Source organism: Periplaneta americana, unplaced genomic scaffold (genome assembly GCF_040183065.1).
Source record: "Periplaneta americana isolate PAMFEO1 unplaced genomic scaffold, P.americana_PAMFEO1_priV1 scaffold_22, whole genome shotgun sequence".
Lineage (NCBI taxonomy): Eukaryota > Metazoa > Arthropoda > Insecta > Blattodea > Blattidae > Periplaneta > Periplaneta americana.
The window spans coordinates 2063418-2090544 of NW_027185503.1; positions in this window are offsets into that span (position 1 = coordinate 2063418).

Sequence of the window (27127 nt, forward strand, 5' to 3'; positions counted from 1 at the left end):
AATCTCTGTACGCCGAACACGAAAAAATAGAAACCGTTCAAATCGCTGAACACGAAAAAAGAGAAACCGCTGAAGTCGCTGTACGTTGAATAAGAAAAAGAGAGAAATCGTTGATATCACTGCGCGGTGATCATAAAAAAAGATAAATCGTTGAAATCGCTGTACGTTGAATACGAAACAAAGACAAATCGTTGCAATCGCTGTAACTAGAATACGAAAAATAGAAAAATCGTTGAAATCGCTTTACGCCGAATGAGAAAAAAAGGAATCGTTGAAATCGCCCTACGCTGATACGAAAAAAAGAGATTTCGTTGAAATATTTGTACACTAAATACGAAAAAATACAAATCGTTGACATAGCTATACGCAGAATACGAAAAAAGAGGAAAAGGTTGAAATCGCTGTACGCTGAATACTAAAAAAATGAAATCTTTGAAATCTCTGCACGCTGAATATGAAAAAAAAGAGAATTCGTTGAAATCGCTGTACGCCAAATAAGAAAAAAAGAGAATTCGTTGAAATAGCTGTACGCTAAATATAAAAGAAAATCGTTGAAATAGCTGTACGCAGAATACGAAAAAGAAATCGTTCAAATCGCTGTACGCTGAATACGAAAAAAATAAGAAATCGTTGATATCGCTTTGCGGTGAACATGGAAAAAGAGAAATCTTTGAAATCGCTGTACGTTTTATAGGAAAATAGACAAATCGTTGAAATCGCTGTAAGTTGAATACGAAAAAAAGAGAAATCGTTGAAATCGCTGTACGTTGAAAATGAAAAAAGAAAAATCGTTGAAATCGCTGCACGTAAAATAGGTAAAGGAGAGATATCGTTGAAATCGTTGAAAGCTGAATACGAAATGAAGAGAAATCGTTGAAATGGCCGTAGGCTGATTTCGAAAAAAAACCGTTAAAATCGCTGTACGGTGAATACGGAAGAAAATAGTGGAAATAGCTGTACGCTGAATAAGAAAATGATATCGTGGAAATCGCTGTACGCGGAATACGAAAATAAGAGGAATCGTTGAAATCTCTGTACGTTTTATACGAAAAATAGACAAATCGTTGAAATCGCTGTACGTTGAATACGAACACAAACGTTGAAATCGCTGTTCGTTGAATAAGAAAGAAGACAATTCGTTGAAATCGCTATACGCCGAATAAGACAAAAAGGGAAATCATTAAAATCGCTATAATTTGAATAAGAAAAAAGAGAAATCGTTGAATCGCTATACGTTGAATAAGAAAAAAGAGAAATCGTTGAAATCGCTGTACACTAAATACTAAAAAACAGAAATCGTTGAAATCGCAGTATGTTGAATACGAAAAAAGGGAAATCGTTGAAATCGCAGTACGTTGAAAACGAAAAAAGAGAAATCGTTGAAATCGCTATACAGCGAATAGGAAAAAAAGAGAAATCGTTGAAATCACTACGTTGATAAGAAAAAAGGTAAATCATTGAAATCGCTTTAAAAAGAGTAGGAAAAAAATAGAAATGGCAGTACGCCGAATACGAAAAAAAAAGAAATTGTTGAAATCGCTGTACGCTGAATACGAAAAAATAGAAACCGTTCAAATCGCTGAACAAGAAAATAGAGAAACCGGTGAAATTGTTGTACGTTGAATACGGAAAAAAAAGAATACGTTGATATCGCTGCACACTGAATACGAAAAAAAAAGAAATCGTTGAAATCGCTGAGCGCTGAGCCCAAAATAAAGGAAATCGTTGAAATTCCTGTACGTTAAATAAGGAAAAGAGAAGTCTTGAAATCGCTGTACGTTGAATACGAGAAAAAGAGTAATCGTTGAAATCCCTGTACTCTGAATAAGAAAAAAGGAGATATCGTTAAAATCACTGTACATAGAATACGAAAAAAATGGAAATCGTTGAAATCGCTAGCGCTGTATAGGAAAAAAAGATAAATCGTTGAAATGGCGCTACGCTGAATACGAAAAAAAGACAAATCTTTGAAATCGCTGTGCGAAGAATACTTAAAAAGAGAAATCGTTATAGTCGCTGTACGTAGGGTATGAAAAAAGAGAAACAGATGAATTCGCTGTACGATGAATAGGAAAACGGGAGAAATCGTTGAAATCGTAACCTGAATACGAAAAAAAGAGAATTCGTTCAAATCGCTGTAGGCTGAATACGAAACAAATTCGTTGAAATAGTTATGCGCTTATACCAAAAAAATATCTTTGAAATCGCTGTACGCAGAATACTAAAAAAGAGAAATCTTTGAAAACGTAGTTCGTTCAATACGAAATAAAGAAAAATCGTTGAAATTGCTGCACGCTGAATAAGAAAAAAAGAGAATTAGTTGAAAGCGCTGTACCATGAATACGGGAAAAAGAGAATTCGTTCAAATCGCTTTGCGGTGAACATGAAAAAATAGAAATCGTTGAAATCGCTGTACATTGAATACGAAAAAAAAGAGGAGTCGTTGAAATCGCATTGCGGTGAAGATGAAGAAACAGAAATCGTTGAAATCGCTGTACGTTGAATAAGAAAAAGAGAGAAATCGTTGATATCACTGCGCGGTGATCATAAAAAAAGAGAAATCGTTGAAATCGCTGTACGTTGAATACGAAACAAAGACAAATCGTTGCAAACGCTGTACCTAGAATACGAAAAATAGAGAAATCGTTGAAATCGCTTTACGCCGAATGAGAAAAAAGGAATCGTTGAAATCGCCCTACGCTAATACGAAAAAAGAAATTTCGTTGAAATATTTGTACACTGAATACGAAAAAAATACAAATCGTTGACATAGCTATACGCTGAATACGAAAAAAGAGGAAAAGGTTGAAATCGCTATACGCTGAATACTAAAAAAATGAAATCTTTGAAATCTCTGTACGCTGAATATGAAAAAAAGAGAAATCGTTGAAATCGCTGTACTCCAAATAAGAAAAAAAGAGAATTCGTTGAAACAGCTGTACGCTAAATATAAAAGAAAATCGTTGAAATAGCTGTACGCAGAATACGAAAAAAAATCGTTCAAATCGCTGTACGCTGAATACGAAAAAAATAAGAAATCGTTGATATCGCTGTGCGGTGAACATGGAAAAAGAGAAATCTTTGAAATCGATGTACGTTTTATAGGAAAAATAGACAAATCGTTCAAATCGCTGTAAGTTGAAAACGAAAAAAGAGAAATCGTTGAAATCGCTGTACATTGAATATGAAAAAAGAAAAATCGTTGAAATCGCTGCACGTTGAATAGGTAAAGGAGAGATATCGTTAAAATCGTTGATAGCTGAATACGAAAATAAGAGAAATCGTTGAAATCGCTGTAGCCTGAATTCGAAAAAAAAACCGTTAAAATCGCTGTACGGTGAAAACGAAAGAAAATAGTGAAAATAGCAGTACGCTGAATAAGAAAAAGATATCGTTGAAATCGCTGTACGCGGAATACGAAAAAAAGAAAAATCGTTGAAATCGCTGTACGTTTTAAATGAAAAATAGACAAATCGTCCAAATCGCTGTACGTTGAATAGGAAAAAGACGTTGAAATTGCTGTTCGTTGAACACGATAAAAAACAATTCGTTGAAATAGCTATACGCTGAATAAGATAAAAAGGGAAATCGTTGAAATCGCTATAAATTCAATAAGAAAAAAGAGAAATCGTTGAATCGCTATACGTTGAATGAGAAAAAAGGGAAATCGTTGAAATCGCTGTACACTGAATACTAAAAAACAGAAAATCGTTGAAATCGCTGTACGTTGAATACGAAAAAAGAGAAATCGTTGAAATCGCTATACAGTGACTACAAAAAAGGAGAAATCGTTGAAATCACTCTAGATTGAATAAGAAATAAAGGGAAATCGTTGAAATCGCTGTAAATTGAATACGAAAAAAATATAAATCGCTGTACGCTGAATACGAAAAAAAAGAAATTGTTGAAATCGCTGTACGCTGAATACGAAAAAATAGAAACCGTTCAAATCGCTGAACACGAAAAGAGAAGGAAAAGCTGAACTCGTTGTAATTGGAATACGAAAAAAAGAGAATATGTTGAAATCGCTGTACACTGAATACGAAAAAAAAGAAATCGTTGAAATCGCTGCGCGCTGAGCCCAAAGTATAGGAATTCGTTATAATGGCTGTACGTTGAATAAGAAAAAGAGAAGTCGTTGAAATCGCTGTACGCTGAATACGAAAAAAGAGAAATCGTTGATATCCCTGTACTCTGAATAAGAAAAAAAGGAGAAATCGTTAAAATCACTTTACGTAGAATACGAAAAAAAGAGAAATAGTTGAAATCGCTGTGCGGTGAACATGGAAAAAGAGAAATCTTTGAAATCGCTGTACGTTTTATAGGAAAATAGACAAATCGTTGAAATCGCTGTAAGTTGAATACGAAAAAAAGAGAAATCGTTGAAATCGCAGTAAGTTGAAAATGAAAAAAGAAAAATCGTTGAAATCGATGCACGTTGAATAGGTAAAGGAGAGATATCGTTGAAATCGTTGAAAGCTGAATACGAAATGAAGAGAAATCGTAGAAATGGCCGTAGGCTGAATTCGAAAAAAAACCGTTAAAATCGCTGTACGGTGAATACGAAAGAAAATAGTGGAAATAGCTGTACGCTGAATAAGAAAATGATATCGTTGAAATCGCTGTACGCAGAAGAAGAAAATAAGAGGAATCGTTGAAATCGCTGTACGTTTTATACGAAAAATAGACAAATCGTTGAAATCGCTGTACGTTGAATACGAACACAAACGTTGAAATCGCTGTTCGTTGAATAAGAAAGAAGACAATTCGTTGAATACGCTATACGCCGAATAAGACAAAAAGGGAAATCATTAAAATCGCTATAATTTGAATAAGAAAAAAGAGAAATCGTTGAATCGCTATACGTTGAATAAGAAAATAGAGAAATCGTTGAAATCGCTGTACTCTAAATACTAAAAAACAGAAAACGTTGAAACCGCAGTACGTTGAATACGAAAAAAGGGAAATCGTTGAAATCGCAGCACGTTGAATACGAAAAAAGAGAAATCGTTGAAATCGCTATACAGCGAATAGGAAAAAAAGAGAAATCGTTGAAATCACTACGTTGATAAGAAAAAAGGTAAATCATTGAAATCGCTTTAAAAAGAGTACGAAAAAAATAGAAATTGCAGTACGCCGAATACGAAAAAAAAAAGAAATTGTTGAAATCGCTGTACGCTGAATACGAAAAAATAGAAACCGTTCAAATCGCTGAACTAGAAAATAGAGAAACCGGTGAAATTGTTGTACGTTGAATAGGGAAAAAAGAGAATCCGTTGAAATCGCTGCACACTGAATACGAAAAAAAAGAAATCGTTGAAATCTCTGAGCGCTGAGCCCAAAATAAAAGAAATCGTTGAAATGGCTGTACGTTGAATAAGAAAAAGAGAGTAATCGTTGAAATCCCTGTACTCTGAATAAGAAAAAAGGAGATATCGTTAAAATCACTGTATATAGAATACGAAAAAAATGGAAATCGTTGAAATCGCTAGCGCAGTATAGGAAAAAAAGATAAATCGTTGAAATGGCGCTACGCTGAATACGAAAAAAAGACAAATCTTTGAAATCGCTGTGCGATGAATACTTAAAAAAGAGAAATCGTTATAGTCGCTGTACGTAGGGTATGAAAAAAAAGAGAAACAGATGAATTCGCTGTACGATGAATAGGAAAAAGGGAGAAATCGTTGAAATCGTAACCTGAATACGAAAAAAAGAGAATACGTTCAAATCGCTGTAGGCTGAATACGAAAGAAATTAGTTGAAATAGTTATGCGCTTAATACCAAAAAAATATCTTTGAAATCGCTGTACGCAGAATACGAAAAAAGAGAAATCTTTGAAAACGTAGTTCGTTCAATACGAAATAAAGAAAAATCGTTGAAATTGCTGCACGCTGAATAAGAAAAAAAGAGAATTAGTTGAAAGCGCTGTACCCTGAATACGGGAAAAAGAGAATTCGTTCAAATCGCTTTGCGGTGAACATGAAAAAATAGAAATCGTTGAAATCGCTGTACATTGAATACGAAAAAAAGAGAAGTCGTTGAAATCGCATTGCGGTGAAGATGAAGAAACAGAAATCGTTGAAATCGCTGTACGTTGAATAAGAAAAAGAGAGAAATCGTTGATATCACTGCGCGGTGATCATAAAAAAGAGAAATCGTTGAAATCGCTGTACGTTGAATAAGAAACAAAGACAAATCGTTGCAAACGCTGTACCTAGAATACGAAAAATAGAGAAATCGTTGAAATCGCTTTACGCCCAATGAGAAAAAAGGAATCGTTGAAATCGCCCTACGCTAATACGAAAAAAAGAGATTTCGTTGAAATATTTGTACACTGAATACGAAAAAAATACAAATCGTTGACATAGCTATACGCTGAATACGAAAAAAGAGGAAAAGGTTGAAATCGCTGTACGCTGAATACTAAAAAAATGAAATCTTTGAAATCTCGCAAGTAGAATATGAAAAAAAGAGAAATCGTCGAAAACGCTGTACGCCAGAAAGAAAAAAAGAGAATTCGTTGAAATAGCTGTACGCTGAATATAAAAGAAAATCGTTGAAATAGCTGTACGCAGAATACGAAAAAAATCGTTCAAATCGCTGTACGCTGAACACGAAAAAAATAAGAAATCGTTGATATCGCTGTGCGGTGAACATGAAAAAAGAGAAATCTTTGAAATCGCTGTAGGTTTTATACGAAAAGTAGACAAATCGTTGAAATCGCTGTAAGTTGAAAACGAAAAAAGAGAAATCGTTGAAATCGCTGTACATTGAATACGAAAAAAGAAAAATCGTTGAAATCGCTGCACGTTGAATAGGTAAAGGAGAGATATCGTTATAATCGTTAATAGCTGAATACGAAAATAAGAGAAATCGTTGAAATCGCTGTAGCCTGAATTCGAAAAAAAACCGTTAAAATCGCTGTACGGTGAATACGAAAGAAAATAGTGGAAATAGCTGTACGCTGAATAAGATAAAGTTATCGTTGAAATCGCTGGACGCGGAATACGAAAAAAAGAGTAATAGTTGAAATCGCTCTACGTTTTATACGAAAAATACACAAATCGTTGAAATCGCTGTACGTTGAATACGAAAAAAACGTTAAAATCGCTGTTCGTTGAATAAGAAAGAAGACAATTCGTTCAAATCGCTATACGCCGAATAAGACAAAAAGGGAAATCGTTGAAATCGCTATAATTTGAATAAGAAAAGCGAGAAATCGTTGAATCTCTATACGTTGAATAAGAAAAAAGAGAAATCGTTGAAATCGTTGTACACTGAATACTAAAAAACAGAAATCGTTGAAATCGCTGTAAATTGAAAACGAGAAAAATAGAAATCGCTGCACACCTAATACGAAAAAAAAAGAAATTGTTGAAATCGCTGTACGCTGAATACGAAAAAATAGAAACCGTTCAAATCGCTGAAAACGAAAATAGAGAAACCGCTGAAATCGTTGTAAGTTGAATACGAAAAAAGGAGAATACGTTGAAATCGATGTACATTGAATACGAAAAAAAGAAATCGTTGAAATCGCTGTGCGGAGAGCCCATAATAAAGGAAATCGTTAAAATGGCTGTACGTTGAATAAGAACAAGAGAAGTCGTTGAAATCGCTGTACGTAGAATACGAAAAAAGAGTAATCTTTGAAATCCCTGTACTCTGAATAAGGAAAAATGAGATATCGTTAAAATCACTGTACGTAGAATACGAAAAAAAGGGAAATCGTTGAAATTGCTAGCGCTGTATAGGAAAAAAAGATAAATCGTTGAAATCGTGCTACGCTGAATACGAAAAAAAGACAAATCTTTGAAATCGCTGTGCGATGAACACTTAAAAAGAGAAATTGTTATAGTCGCTGTACGTGGGATATAAAAACAAGCGAAACTGAAGAATTCGCTGTACGATAAATAGGAAAAAGGGAGAAATCGTTCAAATAGTAACTTGAATACGAAAAGAAGACCATTCGTTGAAATCGCTATAGGCTGAATACGAAAGAAAATAGTTGAAATAGATATGCGCTGAATACCAAAAAAATATCTTTGAAATCGCTGTGCGCAGAATACGAAATAAGAAAAATCTTTGAAAACGTAGTTCGTTCAGTACGAAATAAAGAAAAATCGTTGAAATTGCTGCACGCTGCATAAGAAAAAAAGGGAATTCGTTGAAAGCTCTGTACGCTGAATACGGAACAAAGAGAATTCGAACTAATCGCTTTGCGGTGAACATGAAAAAAAAAGAAATCGTTGAAATCGCTGTACATTGAATACGAAAAAAAGAGAAGTCGTTGAAATCGCATTGCGGTGAACATGAACAAAGAGAATTCGTTGAAATCGCTGTACGTTGAATAAGAAAAAGAGAGAAATCGTTGAAATCCCTGTACTCTGAATAAGAAAAAAGGAGATATCGTTAAAATCACTGTATATAGAATACGAAAAAAATGGAAATCGTTGAAATCGCTAGCGCAGTATAGGAAAAAAAGATAAATCGTTGAAATGGCGCTACGCTGAATACGAAAAAAAGACAAATCTTTGAAATCGCTGTGCGATGAATACTTAAAAAAGAGAAATCGTTATAGTCGCTGTACGTAGGGTATGAAAAAAAAGAGAAACAGATGAATTCGCTGTACGATGAATAGGAAAAAGGGAGAAATCGTTGAAATCGTAACCTGAATACGAAAAAAAGAGAATACGTTCAAATCGCTGTAGGCTGAATACGAAAGAAATTAGTTGAAATAGTTATGCGCTTAATACCAAAAAAATATCTTTGAAATCGCTGTACGCAGAATACGAAAAAAGAGAAATCTTTGAAAACGTAGTTCGTTCAATACGAAATAAAGAAAAATCGTTGAAATTGCTGCACGCTGAATAAGAAAAAAAGAGAATTAGTTGAAAGCGCTGTACCCTGAATACGGGAAAAAGAGAATTCGTTCAAATCGCTTTGCGGTGAACATGAAAAAATAGAAATCGTTGAAATCGCTGTACATTGAATACGAAAAAAAGAGAAGTCGTTGAAATCGCATTGCGGTGAAGATGAAGAAACAGAAATCGTTGAAATCGCTGTACGTTGAATAAGAAAAAGAGAGAAATCGTTGATATCACTGCGCGGTGATCATAAAAAAGAGAAATCGTTGAAATCGCTGTACGTTGAATAAGAAACAAAGACAAATCGTTGCAAACGCTGTACCTAGAATACGAAAAATAGAGAAATCGTTGAAATCGCTTTACGCCCAATGAGAAAAAAGGAATCGTTGAAATCGCCCTACGCTAATACGAAAAAAAGAGATTTCGTTGAAATATTTGTACACTGAATACGAAAAAAATACAAATCGTTGACATAGCTATACGCTGAATACGAAAAAAGAGGAAAAGGTTGAAATCGCTGTACGCTGAATACTAAAAAAATGAAATCTTTGAAATCTCGCAAGCAGAATATGAAAAAAAAGAGAAATCGTCGAAAACGCTGTACGCCAGAAAGAAAAAAAGAGAATTCGTTGAAATAGCTGTACGCTGAATATAAAAGAAAATCGTTGAAATAGCTGTACGCAGAATACGAAAAAAATCGTTCAAATCGCTGTACGCTGAACACGAAAAAAATAAGAAATCGTTGATATCGCTGTGCGGTGAACATGAAAAAAGAGAAATCTTTGAAATCGCTGTAGGTTTTATACGAAAAGTAGACAAATCGTTGAAATCGCTGTAAGTTGAAAACGAAAAAAGAGAAATCGTTGAAATCGCTGTACATTGAATACGAAAAAAGAAAAATCGTTGAAATCGCTGCACGTTGAATAGGTAAAGGAGAGATATCGTTATAATCGTTAATAGCTGAATACGAAAATAAGAGAAATCGTTGAAATCGCTGTAGCCTGAATTCGAAAAAAAACCGTTAAAATCGCTGTACGGTGAATACGAAAGAAAATAGTGGAAATAGCTGTACGCTGAATGAGATAAAGTTATCGTTGAAATCGCTGGACGCGGAATACGAAAAAAAGAGTAATAGTTGAAATCGCTGTACGTTTTATACGAAAAATACACAAATCGTTGAAATCGCTGTACGTTGAATACGAAAAAAACGTTAAAATCGCTGTTCGTTGAATAAGAAAGAAGACAATTCGTTCAAATCGCTATACGCCGAATAAGACAAAAAGGGAAATCGTTGAAATCGCTATAATTTGAATAAGAAAAGCGAGAAATCGTTGAATCTCTATACGTTGAATAAGAAAAAAGAGAAATCGTTGAAATCGTTGTACACTGAATACTAAAAAACAGAAATCGTTGAAATCGCTGTAAATTGAAAACGAGAAAAATAGAAATCGCTGCACACCTAATACGAAAAAAAAAGAAATTGTTGAAATCGCTGTACGCTGAATACGAAAAAATAGAAACCGTTCAAATCGCTGAAAACGAAAATAGAGAAACCGCTGAAATCGTTGTAAGTTGAATACGAAAAAAGGAGAATACGTTGAAATCGATGTACATTGAATACGAAAAAAAGAAATCGTTGAAATCGCTGTGCGGAGAGCCCATAATAAAGGAAATCGTTAAAATGGCTGTACGTTGAATAAGAACAAGAGAAGTCGTTGAAATCGCTGTACGTAGAATACGAAAAAAAGAGTAATCGTTGAAATCCCTGTACTCTGAATAAGGAAAAATGAGATATCGTTAAAATCACTGTACGTAGAATACGAAAAAAAGGGAAATCGTTGAAATTGCTAGCGCTGTATAGGAAAAAAAGATAAATCGTTGAAATCGTGCTACGCTGAATACGAAAAAAAGACAAATCTTTGAAATCGCTGTGCGATGAACACTTAAAAAGAGAAATTGTTATAGTCGCTGTACGTGGGATATAAAAACAAGCGAAACTGAAGAATTCGCTGTACGATAAATAGGAAAAAGGGAGAAATCGTTCAAATAGTAACTTGAATACTAAAAGAAGACCATTCGTTGAAATCGCTATAGGCTGAATACGAAAGAAAATAGTTGAAATAGATATGCGCTGAATACCAAAAAAATATCTTTGAAATCGCTGTGCGCAGAATACGAAATAAGAAAAATCTTTGAAAACGTAGTTCGTTCAGTACGAAATAAAGAAAAATCGTTGAAATTGCTGCACGCTGCATAAGAAAAAAAGGGAATTCGTTGAAAGCTCTGTACGCTGAATACGGAACAAAGAGAATTCGAACTAATCGCTTTGCGGTGAACATGAAAAAAAAAGAAATCGTTGAAACCGCTGTACATTGAATACGAAAAAAAGAGAAGTCGTTGAAATCGCATTGCGGTGAACATGAACAAAGAGAATTCGTTGAAATCGCTGTACGTTGAATAAGAAAAAGAGAGAAATCGTTGATATCACTGCGCGGTGATTATAAAAAAAGAGAAATCGTTAAAATTGCTGTACGTTGAAAACGAAACAAAGACAAATCGTTGCAATCGCTGTACCTTGAATACGAAAAATAGAGATCGTTTAAATCGCTTTACGCCGAATATAAAAAAAATAAATCGTTGAAATCGCTCTACGCTAATACGAAAAAAAGAGATTTCGTTGAAATATTTGTACACTGAATACGAAAAAAATACAAATGTTTGATATCGCTATAAACTGAATACGAAAAAAGGAAAAGGTTGAAATCGCTGTACGCTGAATACGAAAGAATGAAATCTTTGAAATCTATGCACGCTGAATATGAAAAAAAAGAGAATTCGTTCAAATCGCTGTACGCCAAATAAGAAAAAAAGAGAATTCGTTGAAATAGCTGTACGCTGAACATGAAAGAATATCGTTGAAATAGCTGTACGCAGAATACGAAAAAAAATCGTTGAAATCGCTGTACGCTGAATAAGAAAAAAAAGAAATCGTTGATATCGCTGTGCGGTGAACATGAAAAAAGAGAAATCTTTGAAATCGCTGTACGTTTTATGCGAAAAATAGACAAATCGTTGAAATCGCTGTACATTGAATACGAAAAAAGAGAAATTGTTGAAATCTCTGCACGCCGAACACGAAAAAATAGAAACCGTTCAAATCGCTGAACACGAAAAAAGAGAAACCGCTGAAATCGCTGTAAGTTGAAAACGAAAAAAAGAGAATTGGTTGAAATCGCTGTACGCTTTATATGAAAAATAGACAAATCGTTGAAACCGCTGTACATTGAATACGAAAAAAACGTTGAAATCGCTGTTCGTTGAACAAGAAAAATACAATTCGTTGAAATCGCTATACGCTGAATAAGATAAAAAGGGAAATCGTTGAAATCGCTATAATTTGAATAAGAGAAAAGAGAAATCGTTCAATCGCTGTACGTTGAATAAGAAAAAAGAGTAATCGTTGAAATCGCTGTACACTGAATACTAAAAAACACAAATCGTTGAAATCGCTGTACGTTGAATACGAAAAAAGAGAAATCGTTGAAATCGCTATACAGCGAATACAGAAAAAGAGAAATCTTTGAAATCACTCTACGTTGAATAAGAAAAAATGGAAATCGTTCAAATCGCTGTACATTGAATAGGAAAAAAATAGAAATCGCTGTACCCTGAATACGAAAAAAAGGGGAAATTTTTGAAATCTCTGTACGCCGATCACGACAAAATAGAAACCGTTCAAATCGCAGAACACGAAAAAAGAGAAACCGCTGAAATCGCTGTAAGTTGAATACGAAAAAAGAAAATACATTGAAATCGCTGTACACTGAATACGAAAAAAAAGAAATTGTTGTAATCGCTGTGCGCTGAGCCCAAAATAAAGGAAATCGTTGAAATGGCTGTACATTGAATAAGAAAAAGAGAAGTCGTTGAAATCGCTTTACGTTGAATACGAAAAAAAGAGAAATCGTTAAAAGCACTGTACGTAGAATACGAAAAAGAGGGAAATTGTTGAAATCGCTAGCGCTGTATAGGAAAAAAAGATAAATCGTTGAAATCGCTGTACGTTAAATACGAAAAAAGAGAAATCGTTGATATTCCTGTACTCTGAATAAGAAAAAAAGGAGAAATCGTTAAAATCACTGTACGTAGAATACGAAAAAAGGGAAATCGTTGAAATCGCTAGCGTTGTATAGGAAAGAAAGATAAATCGTTGAAATCGCGCTACGCTGAATACGAAAAAAAAGACAAATCGTTATAGTCGTTGAACGTAGGATATGAAAAAAAGAGAAACAGATGAATTCGCTGTACGCTGAATAGGAAAAAGGGAGAAATCGTTGAAATCGTAAACTGAATACGAAAAAAAGACCATTCGTTAAAATCGCTGTAGGCTTAATACGAAAGAAAATAGTTGAAATAGTTATGCGCTGACTACCAAAAAAATATCTTTGAAATGGCTGTACGCAGAATACGAAAAAAGAGAAATCTTTGGAAACGTAGTTCGTTCAATACGAAATAAAGAAAAATCGTTGAAATTGCTGCACGCTGAATAAGAAAAAAAGAGAATTCGTTGAAAGCGCTGTACGCTGAATACGGGAAAAAGAGAATTCGTTCAAATCGCTTTGCGGTGAATTTGGAAAAAGAGAAATCGTTGAAATCGCTGTACATTGAATGCGAAAAAAAGAGAAGTCGTTGAAATCGCATTGCGGTGAACATGAAGAAAGAGAATTCGTTGAAATCGCTGTACGTTGAAAAAAGAAAAAGAGAGAAATCGTTGATATCACTGCGCGGTGATCATAAAAAAAGAGAAATCGTTGAAATCGCTGTACGTACGAAACAAAAAAATCAAATCGTTGCAATCGCTGTACCTTGAATACGAAAAGTAGAGAAATCGTTGAAATCGCTTTTTGCCCAATAAGAAAAAAAAAAGAAATCGTTGAAATCGCTCTACACTAATACGAGAAAAAAAGAGATTTCGTTGAAATATTTGTACACGGAATACGAAAAAAATACAAATCGTTAAAATAGCTATACGCAGAATACGAAAAAAGAGGAAAATCTTGAAATCGCTGTACGCTGAATACGAAAAAAATGAAATCATTAAAATCTCTGCACGCTGAATATGAAAAAAAGAGAAGTCGTTGAAATCGCGGTACGCCAAATAAGAAAAAAAGACAATACGTTGAAATAGCTGTACGCTGAATATAAAAGAAAATCGTTGAAATAGCTGTACGCAGAATAAGAAAAAAATCGTGTAAATCGATGTACGCGGAAAACGAAAAAAATAAGAAATCGTTGATATCGCTGTGCGGTGAACATGAAAAAAAAGAAATCTTTGAAATCGCTGTTCGTTTTATACGAAAAATAGACAAATCGTTGAAATCGCTGTAAGTTGAATACGGAAAAAAGAGAAATCGTTGAAATCGCTGTACGTTGAATATGAAAAAAGAAAAATCGTTGAAATCGGTGCACGTTGAATAGGTAAAGGAGAGATACCGTTGAAATCGTTGAAAGCTAAATACGAAAATAAGAGACATCGTTGAAATGGCTGTAGGCTGAATTCGAAAAAAAGACGTTAAAATCGCTCTACGGTGGATACGAAAGAAAATAGTGGAAATAACTGTACGCTCAATAAGAAAAAGTTATCGTTGAAATCGCTGTACGCGGAATACGAAAAAAAGAGAAATCTTGAAATCGCTGTATGTTTTATACGAAAAGTAGACAAGTCGTTGAAATCACTGTACGTTGAACGTTGAAATCTCTGTTCGTTGAATAAGAAAGAAGACAATTCGTTGAAATCGCTATACGCCGAATAAGACAAAAAGGGAAATCGTTGAAATCGCTATAATTTGAATAAGAAAAATGAAAATCGTTGAATCGCTATACGTTGAATAAGAAAAAAGAGAAATCGTTGAAATCGCTGTACACTGAATACTAAAAAACAGAAATCGTTGAAATCGCTGTACGTTGAATACGAAAAAAGAGAACTCGTTGAAATCGCTATACAGCGAATACGAAAAAAAAGAGAAATCTTAGAAATCACTCTTCGTTGAATAAGAAAAAAAGGGAAATCATTGAAATCGCTGTAAATTGAATACGAAAAAAATATAAATCGCTGTACGCTGAATACGAAAAAAGAGAAATTGTTGAAATCGCTGTACGCTGAATACGAAAAAGTAATAAACGTTCAAATCGCCGAACACGAAAATAGAGAACCCGCTGAAAACGTTGTACGTTGAATACGAAAAAAAGAGAAATCGTTGAAATCCGTGTACTCAGAATAAGAAAACAGGAGATATCTTTAAAATCACTGTACCTAGAATACGAAAAAAAAAAGAAATCTTTGAAAACGTAAGTCGTTCAATACGAGATAAAGAAAAATCGTTGAAATTGCTGCACGCTGAATAAGAAAAAAAAAAGAGAATTCGTTGAAAACGCTGTACGCTGAATACGGAAAAAAGAGAATTCGTTCAAATCGCTTTGCGGTGACCATGAAAAAAAGAGAAATCGTTGAAATCGCTGTACGTTGAATACGAAACAAAGACAAATCGTTGCAATCGCTGTACCTTGAATACCAAAAATAGAGAAATCTTTGAAATCGCTTTACGCCGAATAAGAAAAAAAAAAGAAATCATACAAATCGCTCTACGTTAATACGAAAAAAAGAGATTTCGTTAAAATATTTGTACACTGATTACGAAAAAATACAAATCGTTGAAATCGCTATACGCTGAATATGAAAAAAGAGGAAAAGGTTGAAATCGCTGTACGCTGAATACGAAAAAAATGAAATCTTTGAAATCTCAGCACGATCAACATGAAAAAAAGATAAATCGTTGAAATAGCTGTACGCCAAATACGAAAAAAAGAGAATTCGTTGATATGGCTGTACGCTGAATATCAAAGAAAATCGTTGAATTAGTTGTACGCAGTATACAAAAAAAATCGTTGAAATCGCTTTACGCTGAATACGAAAAAATAAGAAATCGTTGATATCGCTGTGCGGTGAACATGAAAAAGAGAAATCTTTGAAATCGCTGTACGTTTTATACGGAAAATAGACAAATCGTTGAAATCGCTGTAAGTTGAATACGAAAAAATGGAAATCGTTGAAATCGCTGTACGTTGAATATAAAAAAAATCATTGAAATCGCTGTACGTTGAATAGGTAAAGGAGAAACATCGTTGAAATCGTTGAAAGCAGAATACGAAAAGAAGTGAAATCGTTGAAATGGCTATAGGCTGAATTCGAAAACAACCGTTAAAATCGCTGTGCGGTGAATACGAAAGAAAAAAGTGGAAATAGCTGTACGCTAAATAAGAAAAAGATATCGTTGAAATCGCTGTACGCGGAATACGAAAAAAAGAGAAATCGTTGAAATCGCTCTACGTTTTATACGAAAAATAGACAAATCGTTGAAATCGCTGTAGGTTGAATACGAAAAAAAACGTTGAAATCGCTGTTCGTTGAATAAGAAAGAAGACAATTCGTCGAAATCGCTATAGGCCGAATAAGACAAAAAGGGAAATCGTTGTAATCGCTAAAATTTGAATAAGAAAAAAGAGAAATCGTTGAATCGCTATACCTTGAATAAGAAAAACAACATCGTTGAAATCGCTGTACACTGAATACTGAAAAACAGAAATCGTTGCAATCGCTATACACCGAATAAGAAAAAAAGAGAAATCGTTGAAATCACTCTACGTTCAATAAGAAAAAAGGGAAATCATTGAAATCGCTGTAAAATGAATACGAAAAAAATAGAAATCGCTGTACGCTGAATACGAAAAAATAAGAAATTGTTGAAATCGCTGTACGCTGAATACGAAAAAATAGAAACCGGTTAAATCGCTGAACACGAAAATAGAGTAACCGCTGAAATCGTTGTACGTTGAATACGAAAAAAAGATAACGTTGAAATCGCTGAGCGCTGAGACCAAAATAAAGGAAATCGTTAAAATGGCTGTACGTTGAATAAGAAAAAGAGAAGTCGTTGAAATCGCTGTACGTTGAATACGAAAAACAGAGAAATCGTGGAAATCTCTGTACTCTGAATAAGAAAAAAGGGGATATCGTTAAAATCACTGTACGTAGAATACGAAAATAAGACAAATCGTTGAAATCGCTGTAGGCGGAATTCGAAAAAAATTGTGGAAATAGCTGTACGCAGAATAAGAAAAAGATATCGTTGAAATCGCTGTACGCGGAATACGAAAAAAAGAGAAATCGTTGAAATCGCTGTACGTTTTATACGAAAAATAGACAAAGCGTTAAAATCGCTGTACTTTGAATACGAAAAAAAAACGTTGAAATCGCTATACGCCGAATAAGACAAAAAGTGATATCGTTGAAATCGCTATAATTTGAATAAGAAAGAAGAGAAATCGTTGAATCCCTATACGTTGAATAAGAAAAAAGAGACATCGTTGAAATCGCTGTACACTGAATAATAAAGAACAGAAATCGTTGAAATCGCTATACGTTGAATACGAAAAAAGAGAAATCGTTGAAATCGCTATACAGCGAATACGAAAAAAAGAGAAATCTTTAAAATCACTCTACGTAGAATAAGAAAAAATGGGAAAACATTGAAATCGCTGTAAAATAAATACGAAAAAAATAGAATCCGCTGTGCGCTGAATACGAAAAAAGAGAAATTGTTGAAATCGCTGTACGATGAATACGAAATAATAGAAACCGTTCAAATCGCTGAACACGAAAATAGAGAAACCGCTGAAATCGTTGTACGTTGAATAAGAAAAAAGAGAATACGTTGAAATCGCTGTACACTGAATACGAAAAAAAAGAAATCGTTGAAATCGCTGTGCGGTGAGCCCAAAATAAAGGAAATCGTTTTAATCGCTGTACGTTGTATACGAAAAATGAGAAATCGTTGAAATCCCTGTAATCTGAATAAGAAAAAAGGGGAAATCGTTGAAATCACTGTACGTAGAATACGAAAAAAAGGGAAATCTTTGAAATCGCTAGCGCTGTATAGGAAAAAAAGATAAATCGTTGAAATCGCGCTACGCTGAATTCGAAAAAAGAAGACAAATCTTTGAAATCGCTGTGCGATGAAAACTTAAAAAGAGAAATCGTTATAGTCGCTGTACGTAGGATAAGAAAAAAGAGAAACCGATGAATTCGCTGTACGATGAATAGGAAAAAGGGAGAAATCGTTCAAATCGTAAACTAATTACGAAAAAAAGACCATTCGTTAAAATCGCTGTAGGCTGAATACGAAAGAATATAGTTGAAATAGATATGCGCTGAATACCAAAAAAATATCTTTGAAATCGCTGTACGCAGAATACGAAAAAAGAGAAATATTTGAAAACGTAGTTCGTTCAATACGAAATAAAGAAAAATCGTTGAAATTGCTGCACGTTGCATAAGAAAAAAAGAGATTTCTTTGAAAGCGCTGTACGCTCAATACGGAAAAAAGAGAATTCGTTCAAATCGCTTTGCGGTGAACATGAAAATAGAGTAATCGTTGAAATCGCTGTACATTGAATACGAAAAAAAAGAGAAGTCGTTGAAATCGCATTGTGGTGAACATGAAGAAAGAGAATTCGTTGAAATCGCTGTACGCTGAATAAGAAAAAGAGAGAAATCGTTGATATCACTGCGCGGTGATCATAAAAAAAGAGAAATCGTTGAAATCGCTGTACGTTGAATACGAAACAAAGACAAATCGTTGCAATCGCTGTACCTTGAATACGAAAAATAGAGATATCGTTGAAATCGCTTTACGCCGAATAAGAAAAAGAAGAAATCGTTGAAATCGCTCTACGCTAATACGAAAAAAAAAGAGATTTCGTTGAAATAATTGTACACTGAACAAGAAAAAAATACAAATCTTTGATATCGCTTTAAACTGAATAAGAAAAAAGAGGAAAAGCTTGAAACTGCTGTACGCTCAATTCGAAAAAATGAAATCTTTGAAACCTATGCACGCTGAATATGAAAAAAAAAGAGAATTCTTTGAAATCGCTGTACGCCAAATAAGAAAAAAAGAGAATTCGTTGAAATAGCTTTCCGCTGAATATGAAAGAAAATCGTTGAAATAGCTGTACGGAGAATACGAAAAAAATCGTTGAAATCGCTGTACGCTGAATACGAAAAAAATAAGAAATCGTTGATATCGCTGTGCGGTGAACATGAAAAAAGAAAAATCTTTGAAATCGCTGTACGTTTTATACGAAAAATAGACAAATCGTTGAAATTGCTGTGAGTTGAATACGAAAATAGAGAAATCGTTGAAATCGCTGTACGTTGAATATGAAGAAAGAAAAATCGTTGAAATAGCTGTACGCTGAATAAGAAAAAAATTGAAAAAGTTGAAATCGCTAAAATTTGAATAAGAAAAATGAGAAATCGTTGAATCGCTATACGTTGATTAAGAAAGAAGAGAAATCGTTGAAATCGCTGTACACTGAATACTAAAAAAGCAGAAATCGTTGAATTGGCTGTACGTTGTATACGAAAAATGAGAAATCGTTGAAATCGCTATACAGCGAATTGGAACAAAAGAGAAATAATTGAAATCACTCTACGTTGAATAAGATAAAAAGGGAAATCGTTCAAATCGCTGTACAATGAATAGGAAAAAAAAATAGAAATCGCTGTACACTGAATACGAAAAAAAGAGAAATTGTTGAAATCTCTGTACGCCGAACACGAAAAAATAGAAACCGTTCAAATCGCTGAACACGAAAAAAGAGAAACCGCTGAAATCGCTGTAAGTCGAATACGAAAAAAAGAGAATTCGTTGAAATCGCTGTACGTTTTATACGAAAAATAGACAAATCGTTGAAATCGCTGTACGTTGAATATGAAGAAACGTTGAAGTCGCTGTTCGTTGAATAAGAAAAAAGACAATTCTTTGAAATCGCTATACGCTGAATAAGATGAAAAGGGAAATCGTTGAAATCGCTATAATTTGAATAAGAAAGAAGAGAAATCGTTGAATCGCTATTAGTTGATTAAGAAAAAAGAGAAATCGTTGAAATCGCTGTAAACTGAATACTAAAAAACAGAAATCGTTGAAATCGCTGTACGTTGAATACGAAAAAAGAGAAATCGTTGAAATCGCTATACAGCGAATACGAAAAAAAGAGAAAACGTTGGAATCACTCTAGGTTGAATAAGAAAAAAAGGGAAATCGTTGAAATCGCTGTGAATTGAATACGAAAAAAATATAAATCGCTGTGCGCTGAATACGAAAAAAAAGGGAAATTGTTGAAATCGCTGTACGCTGAATACGAAAAAATAGAAACCGTTCAAATCGCTGAACACGAAAATAGAGGAACCGCTGAACTCGTTGTACGTTGAATACGAAAAAAAGAGAATACGTTGAAATCGCTGAACACTGAATAAGAAAAAAAGAAATCGTTGAAATCGATGTGCGCTGGGCCCAAAATAAAGGAAATCGTTGAAATGGTTGTACGTTGAATAAGAAAAACAGAAGTCGTTGAAATCGCTGTACGATGAATACGAAAAAAAGAGAAATCGTTGAAATCCCTGTACTCTGAATAAGAAAAAAAGGAGAAATCGTTAAAATCACTGTACGTGGAATACGAAAAAAGGGAAATCGTTAAAATCGCTAGCGCTGTATAGGTAAAAAAGGTAAATCGTTGAAATCGCGCTACGCTGAATACGAAAAAAAAACCAAATCTTTGAAATCGCTGTGCGATAACACTTAAAAAGAGAAATCGTTATAATGGGTGTACTTAGGATATGACAAAAAGAGAAACCGATGAATTCGCTGTACGATGAATAGGAAAAGGGGAGAAATCGTTGAAAACGTAACCTGAATGCGAAAAAAAGAGAATTGTTCAAATCGCTGTAGGCTGAATACGATAGAAAATAGTTGAAGTAGATATGCGCTGAATACCAAAAAAATCTTTGAAATCGCTGTACGCAGAATACGAAAAAAGAGAAATCTTTGAAAACGTAGTTCGTTCAATATGAAATAAAGTAAAACGTTGAAATTGCTGCACGCTGAATAAGAAAAAAAAGAGAATTCGTTGAAAGCGCTGTACGCTGAATACGGAAAAAAAAGAATTCGTTCAAATCGCTTTGCGGTGACCATGAAAAAAGAAATCGTTGAAATCGCTGTACGTTGAATACGAAACAAAGACAAATCGTTGCAAACGCTGTACCTTGAATACCAAAAATAGAGAAATCGTTGAAATCGCTTTACGCTAAATAAGAAAAAAAATCGTAGAATCGCTCTACGCTAATACGAAAAAAAGAGATCTCGTTGAAATATTTGTACACTGAATACGAAAAAAATACAAATCGTTGAAATCGCTATACGCTGAATATGAAAAAAGAGGAAAAGGTTGAAATCGCTGTAACCTGAATACGAAAGAAAATGAAATCTTTGAAATCTCTGCACGCTGAACAAGAAAAAAAAAGATAAATCGTTGAAATCGCTGTACGCCAATTAAGAAAAAAAGAGAATTCGTTGATATAGCTGTACGCTGAATATCAAAGAAAATCGTTGAAATAGCTGTACGCAGAATACGAAAAAATATCGTCGTAATCGCTGTGCGTTGAATACGAAAAAAAGAGAAATCGTTGAATTCCCTGTACTCAGAATAAGAAAAAAGGGGAAATCGTTAAATTCACTGTACGTAGAATACGAAAAAAAATGGAAATCGTTGAAATCGCTAGCGCTGTATAGGAAAAAAAGATAAATCGTTGAAATCGCGCTACGCTGAATACGAAAAAAAAGGCAAATCATTGAAATCGCTGTGCGATGAACACTTAAAAAAGAAATCGTTATAGTCGCTGTACGTAGGATATGAAAAAAGAGAAACCGATGAATTCGCTGTACGATGAATAGGAAAAAGGGAGAAATCGTTGAAATCGTAAACTAAATACGAAAAAAAGACCATTCGTTGAAATCGCTGTAGGCTGAATACGAAAGAAAATAGTTGAAATAGATATGCGCTGAATACCAAAAAAATATCTTTGAAATCGCTTTACGCAGAATACGAAAAAAGAGAAATCTTTGAAAACGTAGTTCGTTCAATTCGAAATAAAGAAAAATTGTTGAAATTGCTGCACGCTGCATAAGAAAAAAAGAGAATTCGTTGAAAGCGCTGTACGCTGAATACGGAAACAAGAGAATTCGTTCAAATCGCTTTGCGGTGAACATGAAAAAAGAGAAATCGTTGAAATCGCTGTACATTGAATACGAAAAAAAGAGAAGTCGTTGAAATCGTTGTACGCTGAATAAGGAAAAAAAGAGAATTCCTTGAAATCGCTGTACGTTGAATAGGAAAAAAAGAGAAATCGTTGAAATGCCTCTGCGGTGAACATGAAGAAAGAGAATTCGTTGAAATCGCTGTACGCAGAATAAGAGAAAAAGAGAAATCGTTGAAATCGCTGTAGGTTGAATACGAAAAAAAGAGAAATCGTTGCAATCGCTGAACGTTTAATACGAATAATAGAGAAATCGTGAAATCGCTTTACGCTGAATACGAAAAAAGAGAAATCGTCGAAATCGCTCTTCGCTAAAACGAAAAAAAGAGAAATCGTTGAAATATCTGTACGCTGAATACGAAAAAAAAGAAAACTTTGAAACCGCTGTACGCTGAATACGAAAAAAATGAAATCTTTGAAATCTCTGCACGCTGAATATGAAAAAAAGAGAAATCGTTGAAATCGCTGTACGCCAAATAAGAAAAAAAGAGAAATCGTTGAAATAGCTGTACGCTGAATATGATAGAAAATCGTTGAAATAGCTGTACGCAGAATACGGAAAAAAATCGTTGAAATCGCTGTACGTTGAATACGAAAAACAGAGAAATCATGGAAATCTCTGTACTCTGAATAAGAAAATAGGGGATATCGTTAAAATCACTGTACGTAGAATACGAAAATAAGACAAATCGTTGAAATCGCTGTAGGCGGAATTCGAAAAAAATTGTGGAAATAGCTGTACGCAGAATAAGAAAAAGATATCGTTGAAATCGCTGTACGCGGAATACGAAAAAAAGAGAAATCGTTGAAATCGCTGTACGTTTTATACGAAAAATAGACAAAGCGTTAAAATCGCTGTACTTTGAATACGAAAAAAAAAACGTTGAAATCGCTATACGCCGAATAAGACAAAAAGTGATATCGTTGAAATCGCTATAATTTGAATAAGAAAGAAGAGAAATCGTTGAATCCCTATACGTTGAATAAGAAAAAAGAGACATCGTTGAAATCGCTGTACACTGAATAATAAAGAACAGAAATCGTTGAAATCGCTATACGTTGAATACGAAAAAAGAGAAATCGTTGAAATCGCTATACAGCGAATACGAAAAAAAGAGAAATCTTTAAAATCACTCTACGTAGAATAAGAAAAAATGGGAAATCATTGAAATCGCTGTAAAATAAATACGAAAAAAAATAGAATCCGCTGTGCGCTGAATACGAAAAAAGAGAAATTGTTGAAATCGCTGTACGATGAATACGAAATAATAGAAACCGTTCAAATCGCTGAACACGAAAATAGAGAAACCGCTGAAATCGTTGTACGTTGAATAAGAAAAAAGAGAATACGTTGAAATCGCTGTACACTGAATACGAAAAAAAGAAATCGTTGAAATCGCTGTGCGGTGAGCCCAAAATAAAGGAAATCGTTTTAATCGCTGTACGTTGTATACGAAAAATGAGAAATCGTTGAAATCCCTGTAATCTGAATAAGAAAAAAGGGGAAATCGTTAAAATTACTGTACGTATAATATACGAAAAAAAGGGAAATCTTTGAAATCGCTAGCGCTGTATAGGAAAAAAAGATAAATCGTTGAAATCGCGCTACGCTGAATTCGAAAAAAAAAGACAAATCTTTGAAATCGCTGTGCGATGAACACTTAAAAAGAGAAATCGTTATAGTCGCTGTACGTAGGATAAGAAAAAAGAGAAACCGATGAATTCGCTGTACGATGAATAGGAAAAAGGGAGAAATCGTTCAAATCGTAAACTAATTACGAAAAAAAGACCATTCGTTAAAATCGCTGTAGGCTGAATACGAAAGAATATAGTTGAAATAGATATGGGCTGAATACCAAAAAAAATCTTTGAAATCGCTGTACGCAGAATACGAAAAAAGAGAAATATTTGAAAACGTAGTTCGTTCAATACGAAATAAACAAAAATCGTTGAAATTCCTGCACGTTGCATAAGAAAAAAAGAGATTTCGTTGAAAGCGCTGTACGCTCAATACGGAAAAAAGAGAATTCGTTCAAATCGCTTTGCGGTGAACATGAAAATAGAGTAATCGTTGAAATCGCTGTACATTGAATACGAAAAAAAAGAGAAGTCGTTGAAATCGCATTGTGGTGAACATGAAGAAAGAGAATTCGTTGAAATCGCTGTACGCTGAATAAGAAAAAGAGAGAAATCGTTGATATCACTGCGCGGTGATCATAAAAAAAGAGAAATCGTTGAAATCGCTGTACGTTGAATACGAAACAAAGACAAATCGTTGCAATCGCTGTACCTTGAATACGAAAAATAGAGATATCGTTGAAATCGCTTTACGCCGAATAAGAAAAAGAAGAAATCGTTGAAATCGCTCTACGCTAATACGAAAAAAAAGAGATTTCGTTGAAATAATTGTACACTGAACAAGAAAAAAATACAAATCTTTGATATCGCTTTAAACTGAATAAGAAAAAAGAGGAGAAGCTTGAAACTGCTGTACGCTCAATTCGAAAAAATGAAATCTTTGAAACCTATGCACGCTGAATATGAAAAAAAAGAGAATTCTTTGGTATCGCTGTACGCCAAATAAGAAAAAAAGAGAATTCGTTGAAATAGCTTTCCGCTGAATATGAAAGAAAATCGTTGAAATAGCTGTACGGAGAATACTAAAAAAATCGTTGAAATCGCTGTACGCTGAATACGAAAAAAATAAGAAATCGTTGATATCGCTGTGCGGTGAACATGAAAAAAGAAAAATCTTTGAAATCGCTGTACGTTTTATACGAAAAATAGACAAATCGTTGAAATTGCTGTGAGTTGAATACGAAAATAGAGAAATCGTTGAAATCGCTGTACGTTGAATATGAAGAAAGAAAAATCGTTGAAATAGCTGTACGCTGAATAAGAAAAAAATTGAAAAAGTTGAAATCGCTAAAATTTGAATAAGAAAAATGAGAAATCGTTGAATCGCTATAAGTTGATTAAGAAAGAAGAGAAATCGTTGAAATCGCTGTACACTGAATACTAAAAAAGCAGAAATCTTTGAATTGGCTGTACGTTGTATACGAAAAATGAGAAATCGTTGAAATCGCTATACAGCGAATTCGAACAAAAGAGAAATAATTGAAATCACTCTACGTTGAATAAGATAAAAAGGGAAATCGTTCACATCGCTGTACAATGAATAGGAAAAAAATAGAAATCGCTGTACACTGTATACGAAAAAAAGAGAAATTGTTGAAATCTCTGTACGCCGAACACGAAAAAATAGAAACCGTTCAAATCGCTGAACACGAAAAAAGAGAAACCGCTGAAATCGCTGTAAGTCGAATACGAAAAAAAGAGAATTCGTTGAAATCGCTGTACGTTTTATACGAAAAATAGACAAATCGTTGAAATCGCTGTACGTTGAATATGAAGAAACGTTGAAGTCGCTGTTCGTTGAATAAGAAAAAAGACAATTCTTTGAAATCGCTATACGCTGAATAAGATAAAAAGGGAAATCGTTGAAATCGCTATAATTTGAATAAGAAAGAAGAGAAATCGTTGAATCGCTATTAGTTGATTAAGAAAAAAGAGAAATCGTTGAAATCGCTGTAAACTGAATACTAAAAAACAGAAATCGTTGAAATCGCTGTACGTTGAATACGAAAAAAGAGAAATCGTTGAAATCGCTATACAGCGAATACGAAAAAAAGAGAAAACGTTGGAATCACTCTAGGTTGAATAAGAAAAAAAGGGAAATCGTTGAAATCGCTGTGAATTGAATACGAAAAAAATATAAATCGCTGTGCGCTGAATACGAAAAAAAAAAGGGAAATTGTTGAAATCGCTGTACGCTGAATACGAAAAAATAGAAACCGTTCAAATCGCTGAACACGAAAATAGAGGAACCGCTGAACTCGTTGTACGTTGAATACGAAAAAAAGGGAATACGTTGAAATCGCTGAACACTGAATAAGAAAAAAAGAAATCGTTGAAATCGATGTGCGCTGGGCCCAAAATAAAGGAAATCGTTGAAATGGTTGTACGTTGAATAAGAAAAAGAGAAGTCGTTGAAATCGCTGTACGTTGAATACGAAAAAAAGAGAAATCGTTAAAATCGCTAGCGCTGTATAGGTAAAAAAGGTAAATCGTTGAAATCGCGCTACGCTGAATACGAAAAAAAAAACAAATCTTTGAAATCGCTGTGCGATAACACTTAAAAAGAGAAATCGTTATAGTGGGTGTACGTAGGATATGACAAAAAGAGAGACCGATGAATTCGCTGTACGATGAATAGGAAAAGGGGAGAAATCGCTGAAATCGTAACCAGAATGCGAAAAAAAGAGAATTGTTCAAATCGCTGTAGGCTGAATACGATAGAAAATAGTTGAAGTAGATATGCGCTGAATACCAAAAAAATCTTTGAAATCGCTGTACGCAGAATACGAAAAAAGAGAAATCTTTGAAAACGTAGTTCGTTCAATATGAAATAAAGTAAAACGTTGAAATTGCTGCACGCTGAATAAGAAAAAAAAAGAGAATTCGTTGAAAGCGCTGTACGCTGAATACGGAAAAAAAAGAATTCGTTCAAATCGCTTTGCGGTGACCATGAAAAAAGAAATCGTTGAAATCGCTGTACGTTGAATACGAAACAAAGACAAATCGTTGCAAACGCTGTACCTTGAATACCAAAAATAGAGAAATTGTTGAAATCGCTTTACGCCAAATAAGAAAAAAAAATCGTAGAATCGCTCTACGCTAATACGAAAAAAAGAGATCTCGTTGAAATATTTGTACACTGATTACGAAAAAAATACAAATCGTTGAAATCGCTATACGCTGAATATGAAAAAAGAGGAAAAGGTTGAAATCGCTGTAACCTGAACACGAAAGAAAATGAAAACTTTGAAATCTCTGCACGCTGAACAAGAAAAAAAAGATAAATCGTTGAAATCGCTGTACGCCAATTAAGAAAAAAAGGGAATCCGTTGATATAGCTGTACGCTGAATATCAAAGAAAATCGTTGAAATAGCTGTACGCAGAATACGAAAAAATATCGTCGTAATCGC